This window comes from Acinonyx jubatus, chromosome B4, assembly GCF_027475565.1.
Source record: "Acinonyx jubatus isolate Ajub_Pintada_27869175 chromosome B4, VMU_Ajub_asm_v1.0, whole genome shotgun sequence".
Taxonomy (NCBI): Eukaryota; Metazoa; Chordata; class Mammalia; order Carnivora; family Felidae; genus Acinonyx; species Acinonyx jubatus.
This window is the reverse complement of record NC_069387.1, coordinates 28,296,644-28,315,524: the sequence shown is the minus strand read 5'-3', so window position 1 is coordinate 28,315,524 and position 18,881 is coordinate 28,296,644. Positions and strand designations below refer to the sequence as shown.

The window sequence follows — 18,881 nt, the reverse complement described above, 5'->3', positions numbered from 1 at the left end:
ACAGTTTTGGGCAGGGAGCCCAAGTGACCACAGACAATGGCCACCAAAGGCATCCTTTGCTTCAGGCATTTCCTCTCTGGATGATGAGCTCCCTGGGGACTTGGCATGGCTCTTGGGTCGGCAGCAGGGTGGGGTGCAGGATGGTGTGGGAACATGGTCATCTTGCTCGGAGGTGGGGGTAGGAGGTCAGCGAGTGAGGTTCTGTTTCTGGAAACTGTCTGTGGATGATGATTGTTTACATGCTGCAGTGTCTGAGGATCAAAAGCTAGTGGAAAGAAGCCTCCTCCACTCTCAGGCCATGTGGAAAGCATTTAGCTCCTGCTGGAAACCTTGCATGAGAACAAAAGCAAACCTTGCAGAATGCTTTCAGGCACTGCATCTTGTTTCCGGGTCTCTCAGCCTTTTGCTAACAGAGTGGGACTTCCCGCCAGAATCAGAAATGCCAGATTTTCCCAAGCAGAGTGGATGCACAGCAAATTGGTGGCATTTTGCTCTCCATTTTCCAGTCCTGCTAAGCTGGCACATTGTTCCATCTCAAGCTTTTTTCTCTGTCTGGAGACCAAGACAGAGTGGCTCCTAGTTGAAGGAGGTGTTAACCTCACAGACTGCATTTGTTTCTTGGCCTTGGATTCCCTTCTTAAGGGGCAGTTTGGGAGTGGGGGACAATGACTTGGTCAGATAAGCCTTTTTGGTACTACCGCTTACCACGCTGGCACCCAATAGCCTTGCCTTTGTGCAGGTGGGTCCTTGGGAGGCACAGAACCAGCCTTGCAGTGGGGGTGGGAGGGTTCTGCTTCTACCTTTGTCTCTGAACCCACAGGGAACCCTAATCTGGTGTCTCAGCAGCCCCATACTTCTCTCTTTCTGGGTCTTCCTAACCTGAAGTCTGTATTCCCAGCGAGGGGTGAATGCAGCTGCAGGGTCTGAAGAGAAGATAGTTGAACTTGCCCTCCAGGAGCAAAGGGCTTGGAGGTGACCACTGCTTCATGTCATTTCCTTAGGTGTCCAGGCAGCCAAAGAGACAGGAAGGCTTATTGAGGGATCTTCCAGAATAAGTAGGGAGTGGCTTTAGAGGCCAGATTAGCTTCTCCACTGGCCCTCTTAATCTATCCTCTCCCTCTCCTCTGAGACCTTACCTGGTCTGTCTCCAACTTGCCCAAACTTTCTCTCTCTTTCTCCATGCATATATGTGTACACACACACACACACACTGGTTCCTTCCATCCATCCATCCATCCATCCATCCATTCAAGAAGCCAACCAGCCAGCCATTGATCTTTTTTCCCCCCATTTGTTCCTTCCTTCACCTACTCCTTCAGTCAATAAACATGAGGCTATTTTAAAGCAGATGGCTGTGGCTGAGAGAGGTTTGAGGGCTCTGACCCACTGCTCATAGGACCTCCCAGGACTTTGGACAGAATCTAGTTCAGAGCTTTGCAGGTCTAGAAACTCATTTTTGTCCACTAGCCCAGAGGTTCATTCCAAAGAAGTCATAAGTGACTGATTTGTAAACCTAAAGGCCAAAATTAATTACAGCCCAAGTTAGACTGGGTGGGATAACCAGTACCAGTGTTTCCTCCTGGGGCAAATTAAAGTCCAGAACGGGGATGTCGACTCAAGATAATTGAATGGATTGCTTTTCCTCATGCCAAGAAGATTCCTCTCTAGATAATGCTATGCTCCATTAGCCACACAGCAGCCAGAGTGGTGTTTACAAAATGTAAATCAGATCATGCCCCTCCCCTGCTTAAAACCCTGCAATTGTTTTTCATTGGACTTAAAATTAAATTACAGCTCCTTAATAGAGAGTACGGAGTTCCGAAAGATCTGGCCCTGCCTCCCCTTTCCAAACTTCACCTCCTACCACCATACCTCTGAGCACTTTGCTCCAGCCATCCACCCTCCTTTCTGTTCCTTCACTATCCAGCTGAATGCCTCACACCATTCCTGCACTGGAAGTCTCTGCCAGCAGCTCCCACTACAGCCTGGAGCCTGTGTGCTCTAGGGGCAAGGGTTTTTGTATCTGTCTTGTTCACCAGCGTATCCCCGGTGCCAGCACAGAATAGGTGTTCAAAGGTTAGTTAAATGAATGGGCAGTACCAATTACTGATGGGGTAGGCTCTGCTTTGAACGTGGTGGAAAAGATTTTGAACTTTGCTCTATAGGATGCATTTTATAGTCCTTTATCTTTATCTTGTTTCTCCTCCTTCTCCTCCCCCTCCTCCTCCCTCTCCTCTTCCTCCTCCTTTTCTTTCTTTGGTTAGACATCACCATGAACTTCCAATTTCTGTGCAGATGGTTAACCAATTTGACTGCTGTTTGTCTATTTTAGAACAGCATTGGAGAAATTATGAAACAAAAGGAAAAGTTGGATTTTAAGAATTAACCAGAAAACTAGGAGAAAATCATGGGGGCCTGAAAGCTGTTTTAAATTGGTACATGTGGTGGGGGAGGCAGGTGGCTGAAGGTGGGCAGAGACAGCAAGACAAGAATAGGCCAGAGGAAAGCTTCTGAGATTCTTCCCTTGCCCCACAAAGGCCTTTACCATCGACGAGATTGTAGGGGAGTTCAGTAAATGCCTGATGCTGGGGTAGAGGAGGTGGTCCAAGATGCCAAGATCTTTGGTGCCTTTGGTAAAATGAGGAAATCTATCCTTGGATGGCTGCAAGATTTTACAGGTACCCGATCCAACTGATTCTATGTTGTGGGTATGGGATATTTGGAAATTAAGAGAATCCAGCCATTAGCCACTATACTGCTGATGCAATGCTTCATCACTCTGCCTTTTAAGGTTTGGAAATTTTGTGAAATCATCTGCAAGTCCTGCAGAGTCAAAGCCTATGTGTTGTAGAATCACTGGAATGCTTCAGAGCTTCGGATTGCGGCCAAGTTAAAGGCACCTTCTTCTTTCTTCAAGGAATCTACCTTGACTAATATCAGAAAACTCAGCTTGGTCCTTGTCTCCAGTTTCTGAGGGCTGGATGTGTATGTTGCCAATTATTATTGGACAGCATGAGAGGATGAAGAAGAGGGGGAGGCACAACAAACCTGTGTCCCTGAGGAAAGCAGATGGTCCGAGCTGTCCAGCATGATGGGACAGAAAGGGCATAGTATTTCTGCTCTGAAAGCTGGGCTGCCTTGTGCAAGGTGCCCAGCATCTCTGAGCCTCAGACTTCTTATCTGTAAAGCGAGGGGGTGAGGGAGATTGTTTATCATCCCTGCGGGCTCTGACATCTGACACTTCAATCAAACCTCAGCCCAGAGCCATTCCACATCTCCTTGGGTTGAAGGGAAATTCATCTCCCTTGCAGATTAAACACCTATTGATTTTTTTTTTTTTTTCTTCTGGCAAGGGGGAATGAGACAGCTATTTCTTCCTCTGTAGACAGAAGGACAGAAAAAAAAGTCAAACCAGACTCCCATTCTGTGATTTTCTGTTCAGGCCTGAATGCTAAACAGCGTTGGCTCCCAGGGGGTGACTCAGCTTCCGCAGCTCATAGAAATTTAGAATTGGAAGGGTCCCGACAGACTATCCAGTCCTCTCTAAATTGAGGAAACAGAGACCCCCGGATGGAAGTGACACGGAATTAGGCGGTGATGGAACCCGAACTAGAGTGTACATAGTATATAGGATGAGCACATCTGATGGCCCTTTGCCACAGAAACCTTTCCAGGACCAGCTGTTAGGGGCTGCTCAGGTTCTCATATTGCTCCTTTATGTAAATACGATAATCCCGCTCACGTTTTGCCTCTCTGATTGGAGTTTTCATTAACCTCAATTGAGCCATCAGCCTAGCTTTCCCGTACAGAGAGAGCATGGCTTCAGGAAGGCGACTCTCCACCCTTTGTAAGAAGACGCGGCCGGTGATTGGTGGCTTCAGGAGCGCCGGAGCCGACCACCAATGGGGAGCGCGAGGAGGCGGGGCATCCTGGGGCGGGGCGGAGCGGCGGGTTCCTGGGCTGGGGGTGGTGCGAGGCCCGGCGCGGTCGCCGTGGTTACCGCACCCCGGCTGCGGCTGATCAGTAAACACTAATTTCGCCCGCCACCCAGGTGCCGGGGCGGCTTGCTGAAGACTGAAAAACACCTCAATCCCACTCCGGGACTTTGGTATGGTTTTTAATTTTACGGCTCCTGTCCTCGAATCTGTCCAAGCGCATTAGTATTACGTGCGAGGTTTCCCGACAGGACTTTGACGGATGTTGCCCGGAGAGAAGCTGCTTTCCCGGGCAGAGAAAAGCTTCCTTTAGAGGCCTGGATGGACGAGCCCTGCTGTACCCGCCTGGACCTGATGCAAGCGCTTGGGTGGAGCAGTCCTTGATGGAGCAGAAACATCGTTTTCTGTGTGAGGGCCCGTAATGGCCCAGGTGGACAGCCACGCAGACACACGCGCCACCTCCCCCAGAAATCAGTCCCAGGCCAGGGGTGCAGGGGAGCGGCTTCGCCCGGGAGACTCACGAAGAGCGCCACCGCAAAACTCAGACTCTTCCGCCCCAGCACGCTGTCGCTGCCCCCGCTGTCCTGCCCGCGAGCAGTGGGGACACAGACGCGTGCACACAGACCGCCGGGGCCACTTCATGGGCACGCCTAGTCTCACGCACGCGGGCGGGCGCTCACCATACTGCTCCAGTCCCCTCCCAGCCCCATAGCACCCTCTAGCGGAGATAACGTGCTCCCTCGTAGGCGCACCGACCGACCGGACTTGAACCTAGCACCAAGCGCCCACCCTCCTCCTCCCTTAGCCCGGTGCTGCAGCTGAGGCTTCTGCAGGTTTGTTTGATCACCTGCCTTTCTACTTCTTCTGCGTTTATGACCCTGCTGACGCCCGGGGAGAGGGCAGCATAGCTAGCCAATCAGGATGCTCTAAAGGTCAAGGTAATGCCCATTTCCCAATTTGATTCACAGACTTCACAATTCTTGTTCTCATGACAAAACGTGGCAGTCAGCACTAAACGTGACGTATCCCCTATCTTCTGGCAACCGAAAGAATAAAATGCTGAAAATATAAACAAACCCTTTTTATTAGAATTAGAGGTCAGTTCTCTTAAATGGTTATAATTCTTCTCACCTGGGACCTGTCTTCAGTCTTAACGCACTGACATGAGATGAGTTGGTCTGCATCCCAGGCATACCTTGTTTCCCTTATCACTTTTTAAAAAGTCTTTTTAAGTGCGGGGAAGGGGCAGAGAGCAGAGGGAGAGAGAATTCTAAGCAGGGTCTGTGCTGTCAGCAGGAAACCAGACGCGGGGCTCAAACTCTCAGAACTGGAAAGATCATGACCTGAGCCAAAATTCAAGAGTCCGTGGCTTAACCCACTGAGCCACCCAGGGGCCTCTCCCTCATCAATTTAGGTAATTTTTTTTTTCCTTCAGCTGTCTAAACACAGACCCCCTTTTATGAACTTTACCCTGTAGAAAAATGACCCATTTGAAATCCTTCAGTTTGTAAGCTTAAATTTCATTGGAGGTTAGAGTAGGTTCGCGGATGAAGGGACTGGAAGGATAGGAATGAATGTACACCTGTGGAGTCACTTTCTTTCATATAAGGTGCCTGAGCCTTTCAGTACACTGAACCCACTCTCTTTCCCATCTCTGAAAAAAAAAGTGTGCTTTCATCATAGTTTCTGTGCTTGAAAACCCAAGGCAACTCCTGGTTTCGCCCTAATGTACTAAAAACAAACTCGTGACTCTGCAATCTGAGGCCTGGAGCTACAGGTCTCGTGAAACCAACCTGACTGCAGATGTTGTTCTGACTTCCACGCTTCGCCCTTCTCAGGACACTTTCCTTTTATCCCTCCAACTCCACCTGCACATTCCCCATCTCCATTCACATCTGGTCGGTCCCGCAGTTCAGCCCTTCGCTGCTTTTGCCTCGTTAAGTAGCAGAGTAAGGGCCTTTCAGATGGGAGGGTTAGTCCAGTCCTGGGTTAGAGGCCTCTGGTTCCCACAGGGTCTGGTTCTAGCCTTCATGTGGCCCTTGGTGTGTGGAGCCGTTTGGGAAGGTTTGAGGAAGAAGGAATTCATTTGTGGTCGGCAGAGAGGAATGAAGGTGAGGTAGGAAAGTTGAGAGGTGCCAGGTGAGGTCGGCAGTTGAGACCTGTTTGGGATTTGTCCCAAGCTCCATAAGAACCCTAGGCTAGACACCAAAATAATTTGGAGAGCTGTGTTTTTCCCTGTCAATTTATGACTGGCCATGTCTGGCCAAGAAAAAGGAGGTGGGGGAAGCACGCCAGGAGCCATTTGCCAGACAACTCGGCAAATAAGGCTGAGTCTGAAACTGAGGCAGGCTAGAAATTGCAATTAGCGTGGAAATGAAGATCTTTTCAGAAAAGAAAATGGCCCCAGCACTTGTTCTCTATTGTCTCTCCCATCCTCTGGCGCCCACCCAGACAGCCCTGAGACAGCCCCTTGGCTCACAGACTTGTGAATACCCAGCCAGGATAAGGGGGAGCACCCACCCATCCTCACCTGCTTCTGGAAGGGCTGTGCTGCCTGTGAGGAAGGGAAACCCAGGGAGGCTGGCAGCAGGCAGGTCCGCAGCAGGGAGGAGGAAGATCTGTTCTGTTGAATACATTTGGATAGGTTTATTGCACACCCCGAAATCACAGCGAGTTTAAAATGGTGTCCTTGGGGTGCTTGGGTGGCTTAACCGGTTATGTGAAGGACTTTGGCTCAGGTTATGATCTTGCGGTTCATGGGTTCGAGCCCCGCGTTAGGCTCTGTGCTGACAGCTCAGAGCCTGGAGCCTGCTTGGGATTCTGTGTCTCCTCTCTCTGCCCCGCCCCTGCTCACACTCTGTTTCTCTCTCTCTCAAAAATAAAGAAACTTTAAAAAAAGTAAAATAAATAAATAAAATGGTGTCTTTGAGAGTTTGTCTCTCTCTTTCCCATCCGAAGGTATTAACTTACCTAAAAAGTGCATGCTCTCTGGAAGAAGGCTGGGAACTCTGAGCTCAAGTTAGAGGATACAAACATAGTCAACATTTTTTGGCAATGAAAAGGATAGGATGTTTTGTTGATTTTCATTCTAATTTTGTTTATATAATATGGGTGGTAGGTCCTGCTAGCCTACATTATACTCATTCTAACGAAGCCATCCATCATTTGAGCATTTACCACTGACAGATTCAGGGCTAAGTGCTTTGTATGCATAGTTTTGTTTTATCCCACGCCAGTCCCACCCAGTGGGCATTAATCGCCCTGTGAATGACAGAGGAAGTGGAGTCTGAGAGGTTAAGCAACCCACTCAAGGCCATACAGCCCCAGGGTGGTAGTGCAGGACTCAAACTGGGGATTTTGACCCGCACAGCCCAGCAGCTCTGGGCACGACCCTGCAGGTACCGGGCCGTGGGAGCCGAGGCAAGGGAGACTCATGTCCCTAGTGGCCTTGCAGGAAGCGTCTGCAGTGCCCAGCAGGGAAGGCCTAAAGGTCCCAGACAAAAATACTGCAGAAACAGCCCCTGGTGGCCGGAAAGAGCCAGCCCTGCGCTAGGATGGGTCGTGGCTGGAGGGTGGCGGGCGGCGAGCGGGAGGTGGCTGAGAGCCGGGCTTTGGGCCATGGCCAGGATTTGGGCTCCAGCGCGGCCTTCCCACGACCGAGGCCCGGGTGGGCCCCACAGGCCGAGATTCTCTCCCGCCGCCCCGCGGCGCCCCAGGCTCCGTGTCTAGCGGCTGCGGCCTGTCCCCTCCCCTGTGGCCCAGGAAGGCTGCGAAGCGAGCTAGTTCCTGGGCCTGTGCATGTTTCCCTGGGTGGGGCCTAGGTGCCGCCGTCTGTTTCCTGCGGGGACCCAGCACCCAGCTCCCGGTTCCTGACCAGTTCACACTGGTCCATGGCTTGGACACCCGGGTCGGCGTGACCAGGATGCAAACATGGTTATATAGGCCCGTTGCAGGAAGAGTGATTATCCACGATGGAGTGGCTTACTCGTGCTCTGCGATTATAGGTTCTTGCTCAACTCCGCAACAACCTTGGCGGGTGGAGGGGGGTGGGGGTAGGAATATAATCCTTATTCTTGTTTCACAGATAAAGAGGGAGTCCAGGGTGGTGAAATAACTAGCCCAAGGACATTCTGCTGGGAAGTCAGGACATGCAAGCTTTGGTAACTGGAGAGGAGTTAGAAAAGTTGTGGACTGTTAGGATCTGTCGGCAGGGCAAGGGGTGTGGGGATGTGGGGGCTCACGTGTGCTTCTAAGTGTGTGTGGTGGGGAGGCATGGGGCTGGGAAGGCCGTGAAACCACTTTCCTTCTTCCATTTGCTCAGGTTCTAGGCAGTCAACAGTTGATATTGACACTGTCCTCAAACTATATTTTCAACCACTTTTTATCACCTTTTTGCTGTAGTCAAGCCACTATTGAACCTCCCCAGGACTACCGAATCCCTGCAGTGGTCTCCCTGCTCCTGCCCTTCCCTTCCTTTAGTCTGTATTCAACAAGGCAGACACAGACGTCCAGCTAGAACTCAAGTCCCAGCACTCCTCTGCCAAACCCTGCAGAATTTCCTCTACGAGAATTATCTCCTCTCCCCACCTGAGGGCCCTCATCTCCCATTGTCCCAGTCTCTCCCCTCTGCCTCCTGCCTCCAAGCCTTGGCAATTGCTCTTCAGAGTAGAATACTGTGCCCCCCCCTCCACCCCTCCCCCCCATATCCACATGGTTGTTTCTTCACTTCTTCATGGTTTTCTTCTGTTTTGTTTTGTTTTGAACAGTAACTCGAATAAGGCTTTCCCTGGTCTCCTTTAAATCACCCCTCACACTTATCACTTACTTACTTATTACTTACTTATCCTTATCACTTACTTACTTTACACTTTCTTATTTTTCTTATTCACCTTCTATCTCCCCAGCTAGAGTGGAAGCTCCATGATGCAGGGAGGGCATTTTGTCTGTGTTGTTGTTTGGCTGGTGTCTTTCATTCACTGCTGTATCTCCCCATGCCTAGAACAGTGACTGGCACACGTGATGAACTTAATAAATATTTGCTGAACAAAAGGATGAATGAATGAACAGACCCATTTCTGTCAGTGAAAGAGGCTAGAATCTTCTGATAGGACAGGGAGTGGGGGAGGGTGGGGATTAGGGGGGTTGTTGAGGGAGGCCATGTTGAAGGATGAGGAGAGCAAAGACCTATGAATAAAAATGGTTGTCATGAAAGGCAGTGGGTGTGGGGGAAACCCCCTCCGTGTCACCCACACCCTCTCCTCCATCATGTACTGGGTCACTGTGACTGGGCCCTGGCAGCTGGTATCAGCTTGGGGAGTCCCACAGGAAGCTGTTCTGTAGGTCCAGGAAGAGAATGAGATATGTCAGATGACAGTGTGTGAAATGTAACCTCCGCTGTCAAAGCTGATGTGAAGTGGCCCCATCTTAAAGAACAGGAGGTCAAGAGAAAGCCAAGGACTCTCTTGGAAACCAGATGCCATTGGCATTAGGGCGGGAAGTATCTTATCCTCTGGTGGAGCTGCCCTGGCTCCTGGCATAGGTGTTGCTGCCCTGCCCACCTCATCAAGGGTGTCATCTGTGACCTGCCAGGAAAGACCTGTGTGCCCAGCAAGAGAGTCCTGGTGTTCTTCTGGCTCTTGGCAGCAGTTACAAAAATTTTTTTATGTTTATTTATTTTGAGAAAGAGAGAGAGAGTATGCACACAAGTTGGGGAGGGGCAGAGAGAAGGAGAGACAGAATCCCAAGCAGACTCCACACCATCAGCACAGAGCCCAATGCAGGGCTCGAACTCAGGAACCACGGTATCATGACCTGAGCCAGATGGAGAGTCGGACGTTTAACCGACTGAGCCACCCAGGCACCCTTTGGCAGTAGTTCAAAAAGTACAGGCTTAAGATAAGGAAACAACCAAAATGCTCATCAATGAATGAATGAATGGATAAAAAAATTGTGGTGCATATACATAACGGAATATTATTCAGCCACGAGAAAGGAGATATCCTGCTATTTGCAACAACAAGGATGGACCTTGGAAACATTGTGCTAGTGAGAGAAATCGGACAGATAAAGACAAGTACTATATGATATCACTTATATTTTGAATCTAAAAAAGTCAAGCCCATAAAAAAACAGAGAGTAAAATGGTTACCTGGGGATGGGGGGCATGGTAAAGAGTGATGGTATTTAAGGTACATACTTGTAAGTATGTACTAAATAAGCCATAGAAATCAAGTACAGTGTAATGAATATAGACAATAAGATTGTACTGTAACTATGTAATGTGGCAAGTATCACTACATGAACAATCATATTACAATATATAAAATGTATCAAAGTAACAGGATGTGCACCTTAAACTTACACAATTTTATATGTCAAATTTGTTTTTATTTATTTTTATTTATATTTTTTTAACGTTTATTCATTTTTTCAGAGACAGAGAGAGACAGAGCATGAGTAGGGGAGGGGCAGAGAGAAGAGGGAGACACAGAATCCGAAGCATAAGCTCCAGGCTCTGAACTGACAGCACAGAGCCCGATACGGGGCTCGAACCACAAACCGTGAGATCATGACCTGAGCCGAAGTTGGATGCTTAACCGACTGACCCACCCAGGTGCCCCCGTATTTATTTTGTAAAAAGTACAGGCTTCGTGTCCTCAGATTATGGGTTATCTGGGACTTGGAGTTAGGCAGGCCTGGGATGAATCCTAAATGCAACTTTATTGTGTGTGTGATATCGGACAGGCTCTCTAATAAAAAGCGTGGGGGATGAGGTCTACTGAGAGGCTATCGTGAGAACTAATGACATAATGCATACGATGTGCCAGGCATACAGGTGCTCAATAAATCATATGGGAGCCTTATTTTCTTTACTGTCAAAGTCACATTCAGAAGCTGGAATGGTGTTTAAGAGTGCAGTCGAGAAAGCAAGAACCCAACAAGGAATCTGGAAACCTGTGCTGGCTTCCAGCTCCAGCTGGTTATATGGCCTGAGCAGGCTACTTGGCCTCCCAACAGCAGTCTCTATAGGAAAATGGAGGGGCTTGAGCTCCATGACCCCTTATGGTGCCTGGATATAGCTCCAGTATTCTATGATATGGGACTCTGAGAAATCATTTTTAACTGGGCTTCACTGAAGGGAGGAAATAAGAGGCAAGGGCCCATCGGACTTCACACAGAGGGGCTTCTCAGAGGTCTTCTTCTCCGGAGTTGGTGGGCATTTGTGTGTTAATGCACTATGAACTTTGGGGAGCTCTGCTAACAATATCCTAACTGCCATTCTCCCTCACACATGGGACCCTATGTGGCCTATGAAACACAGGGGCATCCTTCACACAAAGGCAGCTAGGTCAGCGATTCTTGAAACTGGCTGTGCTTCAGGTTCACCTCAAAGCAGATAATCAGACTCCACCTCATGCTTACTGATTTAGAATCTCTGTGGGCAAGCTCAGGAGTCTGTACTGTTATCAGGTTCTCCGTGACACCCACAGCTATTTAAGCCTGTGAATTTGGGACCCATTGCAGCAGGGGACTGCCAGTTGTGTAGGGTACGAGACGGACAGGACACGTTCTCCTAAATGTCTTCGCAGTGTGACAGAAGTGGACATCTTGCCTGACAGTGTCCCCTCGTTGACGTGTCCTGGCCTGACAGATGTGAGAGCATGGTGACCAGGCATTGTGCATTTGCTTCTCTGGTGCTTTGTTAGGCTGGCTAGGGGAGCAGCTCTTTGGGGGACACCAGCACCCAGTGGGCAAGAGGATGAGTAGAAAGATGGGAAGGGGCTGTGTGAGTCCACTAGGACAGCCATAAAAACCTACTACATGCTGAGTGGCTTAATCAACACAAATCTATTTCCTCACAGCTCTGGAGGCTGGAAGTCTGAGATCTGGTGTCGGCCAGTTGGTTCCTCCTGAGGGTCTCTGTTGGCATGTAGATGTCTGCCTTCTTCCAGTGTGTTAGCATTTGTCTGTGCCCCAGTCTCTTCTTATAGGGACACCAGTCATATGGGATTAGGGCCCAACCATATGACCACATTTTAACTTGATTACCTCTTTAAGGATCCCATCTCCAAACACAGCCACATTCCGAGATACTGGGGGTTAGGGTGTCAACATATGAATTTGGGGGAGAACACGACTGAGCCCACAGCAGGAGCACTCAGGGGCAGCATGGAGGAGAGGAAGCGAGGAAAGGGGCAGTGTCTTTTTGTTTCTAGGCTTGTCCCAGGGCCCACCTGGCCTTTCCTACACACCAGCCTCTGGGGGCTCATCACCTCCACACTTTCCTTGGAAGGAGTGCTGGACTCTCCCTCTCCTGGTTCTGATCCCATTTATTCCTCACAACCCTCCTGTGAGGCAGGCAGGGCAGGCTTATCATTATTTTGCAGGAAAACATGAGTTCAGAGAAGCCAAGTGGTGTATTCCAGAATGTATCCCATGATTGGTATCCAGATTTTCCTGCATCCAGAGCAGTATTCTTCCCATGGGTGCACTGGGCACCTGCTATGTGCACTACGTCTGTTTCTGTGGCTTCCAGGGACTTGGGTACAATGTCTGAGGAGGGCTGAGTGCTGGCAAGGGGTGGTTCGAAGAGAGATCCCATGTCTCCCTCCCTGCCCCCTCTTCTCTCCTTTCTTTTTTATTTTTTGTTTGGTTGGGATTTTGTTGTTGTTAGTTCTCTCCTTTCTTTTTTATTTTTTGTTTGGTTGGGATTTTGTTGTTGTTGTTAGTTTTTGTTGTTTGATCACCTCTTATATTGTATTCTCTGATGGAACTCCTAGGAGAATAAAGCCTGTTCTGTGTATATAGATAAGTGTTTTCCCATTTTTGGCCTATTAAAAGCATGGGGCTTGCCTAATTCATTAAAAATTCATGCTCCATTTGCTTGGGTGTGGATGGTGAGAAGGCTGAAGAGCCAAGGAGACCAGGCTAGCTCATGTCTCGTTGACACGAGGGGGTGGATGGCTGAGCTGGGAATTAGAGAACACTCTGGAAGAGTCGATTCACAAACACTCACTGGGAAGTGCTCGCTGCCCTAGGCCACAAACAAGACACAGCCTCTGCTGTCACTTCACGGAGCTAGAGAGGTCAAATGAATGGATGATGCTATGATGCTATGATGGAGATGTGCTCATCAAGGATCTTGGTTAAGCGCAGGATAAATTGGGGCAGCTGAGGGTGAGTGGGGTGCTAAGGAAGGAGTCAGGCTGGGAGTGTTGGTTCCCCCCAGCCTCACACACACACACACACACACACACACACACACACACACACACACTGTCTCTTGTGATGTTATGATGCACAATGCTTGTTCTGTATTCTCTGTGTATCCAGGCAGGTGGAAACTCTGGGAGCCATAGAATTCCCAGGCCACCTGCCAGCCCTTAGCCAGCCTGGGGGTGCTCAGAGGCCAGTAGGCTGCAGGAGGCTGATGACCAGTGCAGGAAAGTGATATGGGCTGGAGTGTTACAGGGCTCCCTGCCCTGTGGTCACCTAGAAAACAAGCTCAACTTTCTACAAGTTTTCTGATGTATCTCTGCGTCACCAGGAGGATGGCCCAAACTGCAAAACCCAGAAACCAGAAGCAATTGGACAATGATTACAAGCTGCCAAAGGATGGCCTGTTTTGGGTGTGTGAGTGTGGGCGTGGTCTTGTCCTTCTGCTGTTGTACCCTGATTTGGGGACTTCCGAAAAGGAGTGTTCTTGGATTGCTTAGGCCAGCAGGACAGTACTGTCTTGTAGACAGGGTTCCACTAGTCTCTGGGGACAAGATTCCCAGAGTGACTGGACCTGGAGGTCCCGCATGTTGTTGCCTCCTGCATGATCTCTGCTTGTATTCTGGGCTCAGTCAGCAGTGTGCCTGGAGAAAAAACCCCAGGTTGCCTGAGAGTCTTGGGCAACATAAATGTCTGGGCCCCTTAGTCAGTCTGTAAACTGCTCTCTCTGGCAAGGCCAAGGGCAGAACTGCTTGTTTGTTGGTTTTTAAATCCTTATGCTAATCAAGGTGTGATGACAGGCTCTTTCTTTGCTCCCAACCAGGCTGGTAGAATTGGCGTGGGGTCGCTGATAGAGCTTTTGCCCAAAAGCCAACTCCCCCGGCTCAGGGGATTGAAGCCCCCATCCACCCCATTCAGTCCAGGAGCTGTGGCCAAGAGAGAGAGATCCAACAGGGGTGGAGGGGCCGCTTCTTCAAGAGCCGCCAGGGAGGCTCCAGACTGGTGATTTAGTGAGAAGAAGTCCCCTTGTTCATCTGTCACTTCCGTCCCCGAGGGCCCAGTACTGCAGCCCAGCAATCCTCCCGGCATCTGACAGGGGCGGCAGACCAGACCGGAGAGCAAGAAGGGGTCCTGCACTGACCTGGCCGGGGGCCCAGAGCTGCTCGTGGTGGGGGAGCCGCGTGTCAGGAAGGGGCCGCGGTGGGGGTGGGCAGGGGAGCCCGGGCAGGCTGGGAAGGCCGCCAGCAGACAGCTTTGTTTTTCCGTGGCAGTTTGCTGGTGATACTTCTATTTCCCGAGCCGCCAGCTGAGGGGGGGAGGGGAGAAGAGCGAGGCTTGAAAGGGACAGACTGTGGCCACGAAGAGTGGGAGCCGGTGCTTGGCACAGCTGCGGGGTAGGGGCTGCCTTGACGCCCCGCCCCCTCGGATCTCCTGCATCCGCCCTTCAGATCTCGCGGCCAGGGGAGCAGATGTCTTGCTGGAGAGACTCCCCCATCAAGAGCCCCCCCCCCCCCGCCCCTTCCCCCGGGACTCCCCTCCTCCCTGAGGCTCAGCAGGGCAGGCGCCGGGCTGAGAGATGGCCTGCCAGCTGTTGGCTCCCTCGGGCGCTGGCCCGGGCCCTGCTGTGTGTGCCAGGCGGCAGGTGCCACGCAGGGGGTGGTGCTTGAGTCTAGGGGCTGGAGTGTGCAGGGCGGGGGCGAAGGGGGGGTGCTGTGCAAAGGGGCCGCTGGAAGGGCAGCAGGTTGTTAAGAGGCAGGGCGGCTTCCTCTTCGGGATTCGAGCCTAGCGGCTGTGCCGAAGGCCCTGCACCAGCGACAGTTACAACATGGACAAAATACTGGGTGGACAAGCTAACAAAGTCTTGGCCTAAACCTAAGATTCCACGTCATTCTGTTTTCACTTGAAAAAAATGGCCTTCAGCCGTGGTCTCTTTTCCAGGCCTCAGACTTTCCCAGGGCAGTGAGTGGTGGAGGAAGGAGCATGTTAGCGCCAGGAGACATTTCTCAGGCTGTTCTGGCAAAGCTTGCTCCGAAGCTGACCCTGCATTCGGCTGGGAGCCGCAGAAGAGGCCACTGGCTGTGCAGAGCAAGTCCCAGGACTTCCCTAGGCTTCGGCCACTTCTGGGACCGCCCACCGCCCCCAGCCTGCCTCCGGAACCCTTCGCACATCTTCAGATGGTGGGGAGAGCAGCTGCGGGCTGCGAGGTCACCATGGTGACTGGCGACAGCCGGCAGCCCCTGCCTCCATCCTCCAGGCTGGCAGACCAGCCCCCAGCCCCCAGCCCCCAGCCTGCAGCCCCCAGGGAGCAGGAGGACTGCAGGGCCAGGGCCTGCCCACCGGCTGCCTCTGGGGCTTCCTTTCTGTGGCAGATTCCTCTCTGGCAGCCCTGATTCAAAGGCAGGGTTTCGAGTTGAGGCAAATGGGCATAAACATGTCCCTGGAGGAGAACTCTAAGGCGTTACAAATGTAAGGTATTGTTGGTACAAATAAAATCAAACTCATTATCCAGGAGATAATAAAGATTATGATGTTAGAGAGAACCTAGTCTAGTCAGAATATCCTAATTCTCCTCTTGAGTGTCCCCCTGGCCTTGTGATTCATTCATTTAATGAGTCTTTCTGGTCTGCTGAAATCTTTGCTTTATTTTAAGATCATTTACTTTCAATTTGTCAGAGGTAAAGAATGACTGATGAACTTCCTTCTCAGAAATCTTCAGCTATTTTAAGGCCAATCAAGTCTTCTCTTCCTTAAGCTCAGCCACCCCAATTATTCTGACTGGTGCTTTTTAATGACCTAACATCTTTTTTCTTTTAGAATGACATGGACATATCTGCTCAATAAATTAGCATCGGCTGAAGTATTTGGCTCTTACAAGTCCACCTGCCAATAAAGAAGAGGCAGATGGGGCAAAGAACTAGAGGAAAGGGTTGGGGAGTCATGTGACCATTTATCAAGCGAAGAGAACCAGCACCCAACCAAAAAAAAAAAAAAAAAAAAAAAAAAAAAAAGCACTACTTTTAACCTTTTTTTAAAGTCTATTTCCCATATCTTTAATTACCTCTATTGCTCTTCTCTGAATCCTCTCTGGTTTTCAATGTCCTTTTGAAGGGATGTTAATCAAAACTACCCATTTTTCTGATCACAGTTCAAGTAGCTACACTGTAGCATAGAAGAATTACTTTACAATCTCTGTAAGTCATACAACTATCCTTTATTATAGCCCAAGTTATCAGGTGATCTTTGTTTCTTTGCTTCTAATAACACTGACTTATTATTTCAGTTCAGCTTGTGGTCAGCTAGGGCCCCTGGATTTTCATTTTTGTTTTCTGTTCTCTATACCTGGGTCTAACTACCAAGCATTTTTGTGTTAGTATGAGCCCTCCACCATTTCATTTAACATGTTTTTATTGAGGCAAAATAAACACACACAAACCTGGACGCGTAGTTAAGTACACATCCCGATAAATTTCAAAGACGCAGCCCACATAACCAACATTCAGATTAAGCAACCTTACGTTATCAGCAACCCCGAAGCCTCTCTTGCGCCCCCTTTCCACCTTTGCTTCCACCACCCCACCTGTGTTAACCACTATCCTGATTGCTAACACTGTATGTTACATTAGCCTGTTTTTATTCTTTATAAAATATAATCACAGACTGTGCACTATTTTGTGTCTGGTTCATTCATGTTGCCACTCACTTCCACTCTCCTTTCTTGAACTCACCCTTTTCATTAGTGGGCCTAGAAGGATGTAGGGGCCTGAGAACCAAGGCATTTCAAGCTCAGACCTGTCAATGTTGACTGCAGCTAGGTAACATAGTTCCTGTGACATGCCAGATTTCTGAGTTAGAATTTTACTCGAACCATTTACTGGTCATTTTGTCCCTTTTACTCTTCAGAATCAACCCTCTCCTCCCCAGGTCAATTTATACTCCCATATCAGGGTAATCTCTGAGGACATAATGTGTGTATATGACTGCATTAGCCCCATGGGGAATTATTTCTGTGTTTATGAGGGAAAGGATTAGAGTTGTGTCTTGTTTAGGAAGCCTTTAATTCAGATGTTCAGTTCAAGGTTTAATCCCTAGTTGTGGTTTGTGCTAATATGCTGTGGGCATGACAGGTATGGGAGGTGGGGAAATCACGTGTGTTGTTACCGTAGAGCAGTGCTTCCCAGACCTTTTCACAACATGGCACCACAGAGATGATAACATTTATATGGAAAACTGTGGCCAATGGAGAAGATATGTATGTATAATGGGCAACAAAATGTAAGACAATGTTTTACACCATTCCAATATTTACAACACTTACATTTATGTATATATTTATATTTAAGCAGATCTAGTATATATTTAAATGTATTTAGTGAGTAAATCTAATACATATATTTATATTATTATATATGTTTATGTTTAAGGAATCTAATAGCCCTTCTTTTTCTTTGTGCCATATGTAATGTTGATTTGTGTGTGTATGATGTAAATAGAATTCCAAATCCAAACTAATTTATTTCATATCAACTATTTCAGAATAAAGAAGTCCTAATTTGCAGAATAAACATGCATTGTTAGGGATGCCTGGGTGTCTCAGTCGGTTAAGCGTCCAATTCTTGATTTTGGCTCATGTCCTGATCTCACTGTCTGTGAATTTGAGTCCCTCAGTGGGCTCCATGCTGACAGTGCAGAGCCTGCTTAGGATTCTCTCTCTGTCCCTCCCCCACTAGCATGCGAGGTCTCTCTCTCTCTCTCTCTCAGAATAAATAAACTTAAAAAAAACATGCATTGTCATCGGCTCACTTGGGCACCACTAAAAGGCATATCAACCAAAATAACAACAAAAGTATCCAGTGTACACAAAGCTGGAGATAGAGCTGTGCCTGCGGGAACCCCTGCCACCCTAGGGGCCTTCTTTGGGCTGTGGGCCACGCCCCCTGGCACGTGGAACACAAAGTCCTGGAGTAGCTCATGGTCGTGTCCATGAACAGCAGGTGCAGACTTTGTGTCTGGCTGCCGGAGTCCTTGGGCAAGTGGTGGAGGCAAAACCACAGATGTGGGGTATTTCTCATTGTGCAAGCTGCCTGCAGGACCAAGTGCATGCCACTTCCCTGGGGGCTGCCCTTCGAGGATTCGGAGGTGAGGCTGCTCCAGCTACTCAGGCCCTGCTCAGCTGCCCAGAAGGATGAGGGGATCATCTCCCATGGCATTCTTGGAGCTCATCTGCAGCACTCCAGTTGGCTTACCATTTGGGACATTCTTCCAAAGATGTTTTAGTGACAGAGGCCAATGCTCTAGAATTGTCACCTTAGTGTGTCTGAGCTGCTACCATAAGTACAGTAGGCTGGGTGGCTTACAAATAGCAGAAACACAGTTTTGGAGTCTGGAAGTCTGAGACCAGGGTACCAGCATGGTCAGGTTCTGGTGAGGACCTCTTCCAGCCCATAGACTGATGACTTCTCATTGTATCCTCACATGGCATAGAGAAGAGTCTCTGTGGTCCTTTTTTTTTTGGTAGGCCACTAATTCCATTCATGAGGGTTCCACCCTCCTGACCTACTTACCTCCCAAAGTTTCCACCTCCTTATACCATCATAGTGGGGGTTAAGATTTCAACATACACATTTCGGGGAGACACAGACATTAGGTCCATTGCAACTCTTCCCCAAGCAAGCTAGTCACACCAGTTGAGGCTAGGAGAGCTTTTTTTTTTTCTTGTAATTTTTTAAATAT

General features: G+C 49.3%; 1 long non-coding RNA gene across 2 annotated transcripts in view; it reads left to right on the top strand.

Moving 5' to 3' along the window:
• Positions 1-3,945: 3,945 nt before the first annotated feature.
• The window catches only part of LOC106977178 (uncharacterized), a 31,963-nt gene continuing 17,027 nt past the window's right edge, over positions 3,946-18,881 (top strand). The window contains exon 1 of one of the 2 annotated variants that reach the window (XR_001430619.3): positions 3,946-4,768. This is a non-coding gene — a long non-coding RNA (uncharacterized LOC106977178). Of the gene's footprint in view, positions 4,874-18,881 lie in introns of both variants that reach the window. The other variant, XR_008300008.1, reaches the window with a different exon arrangement.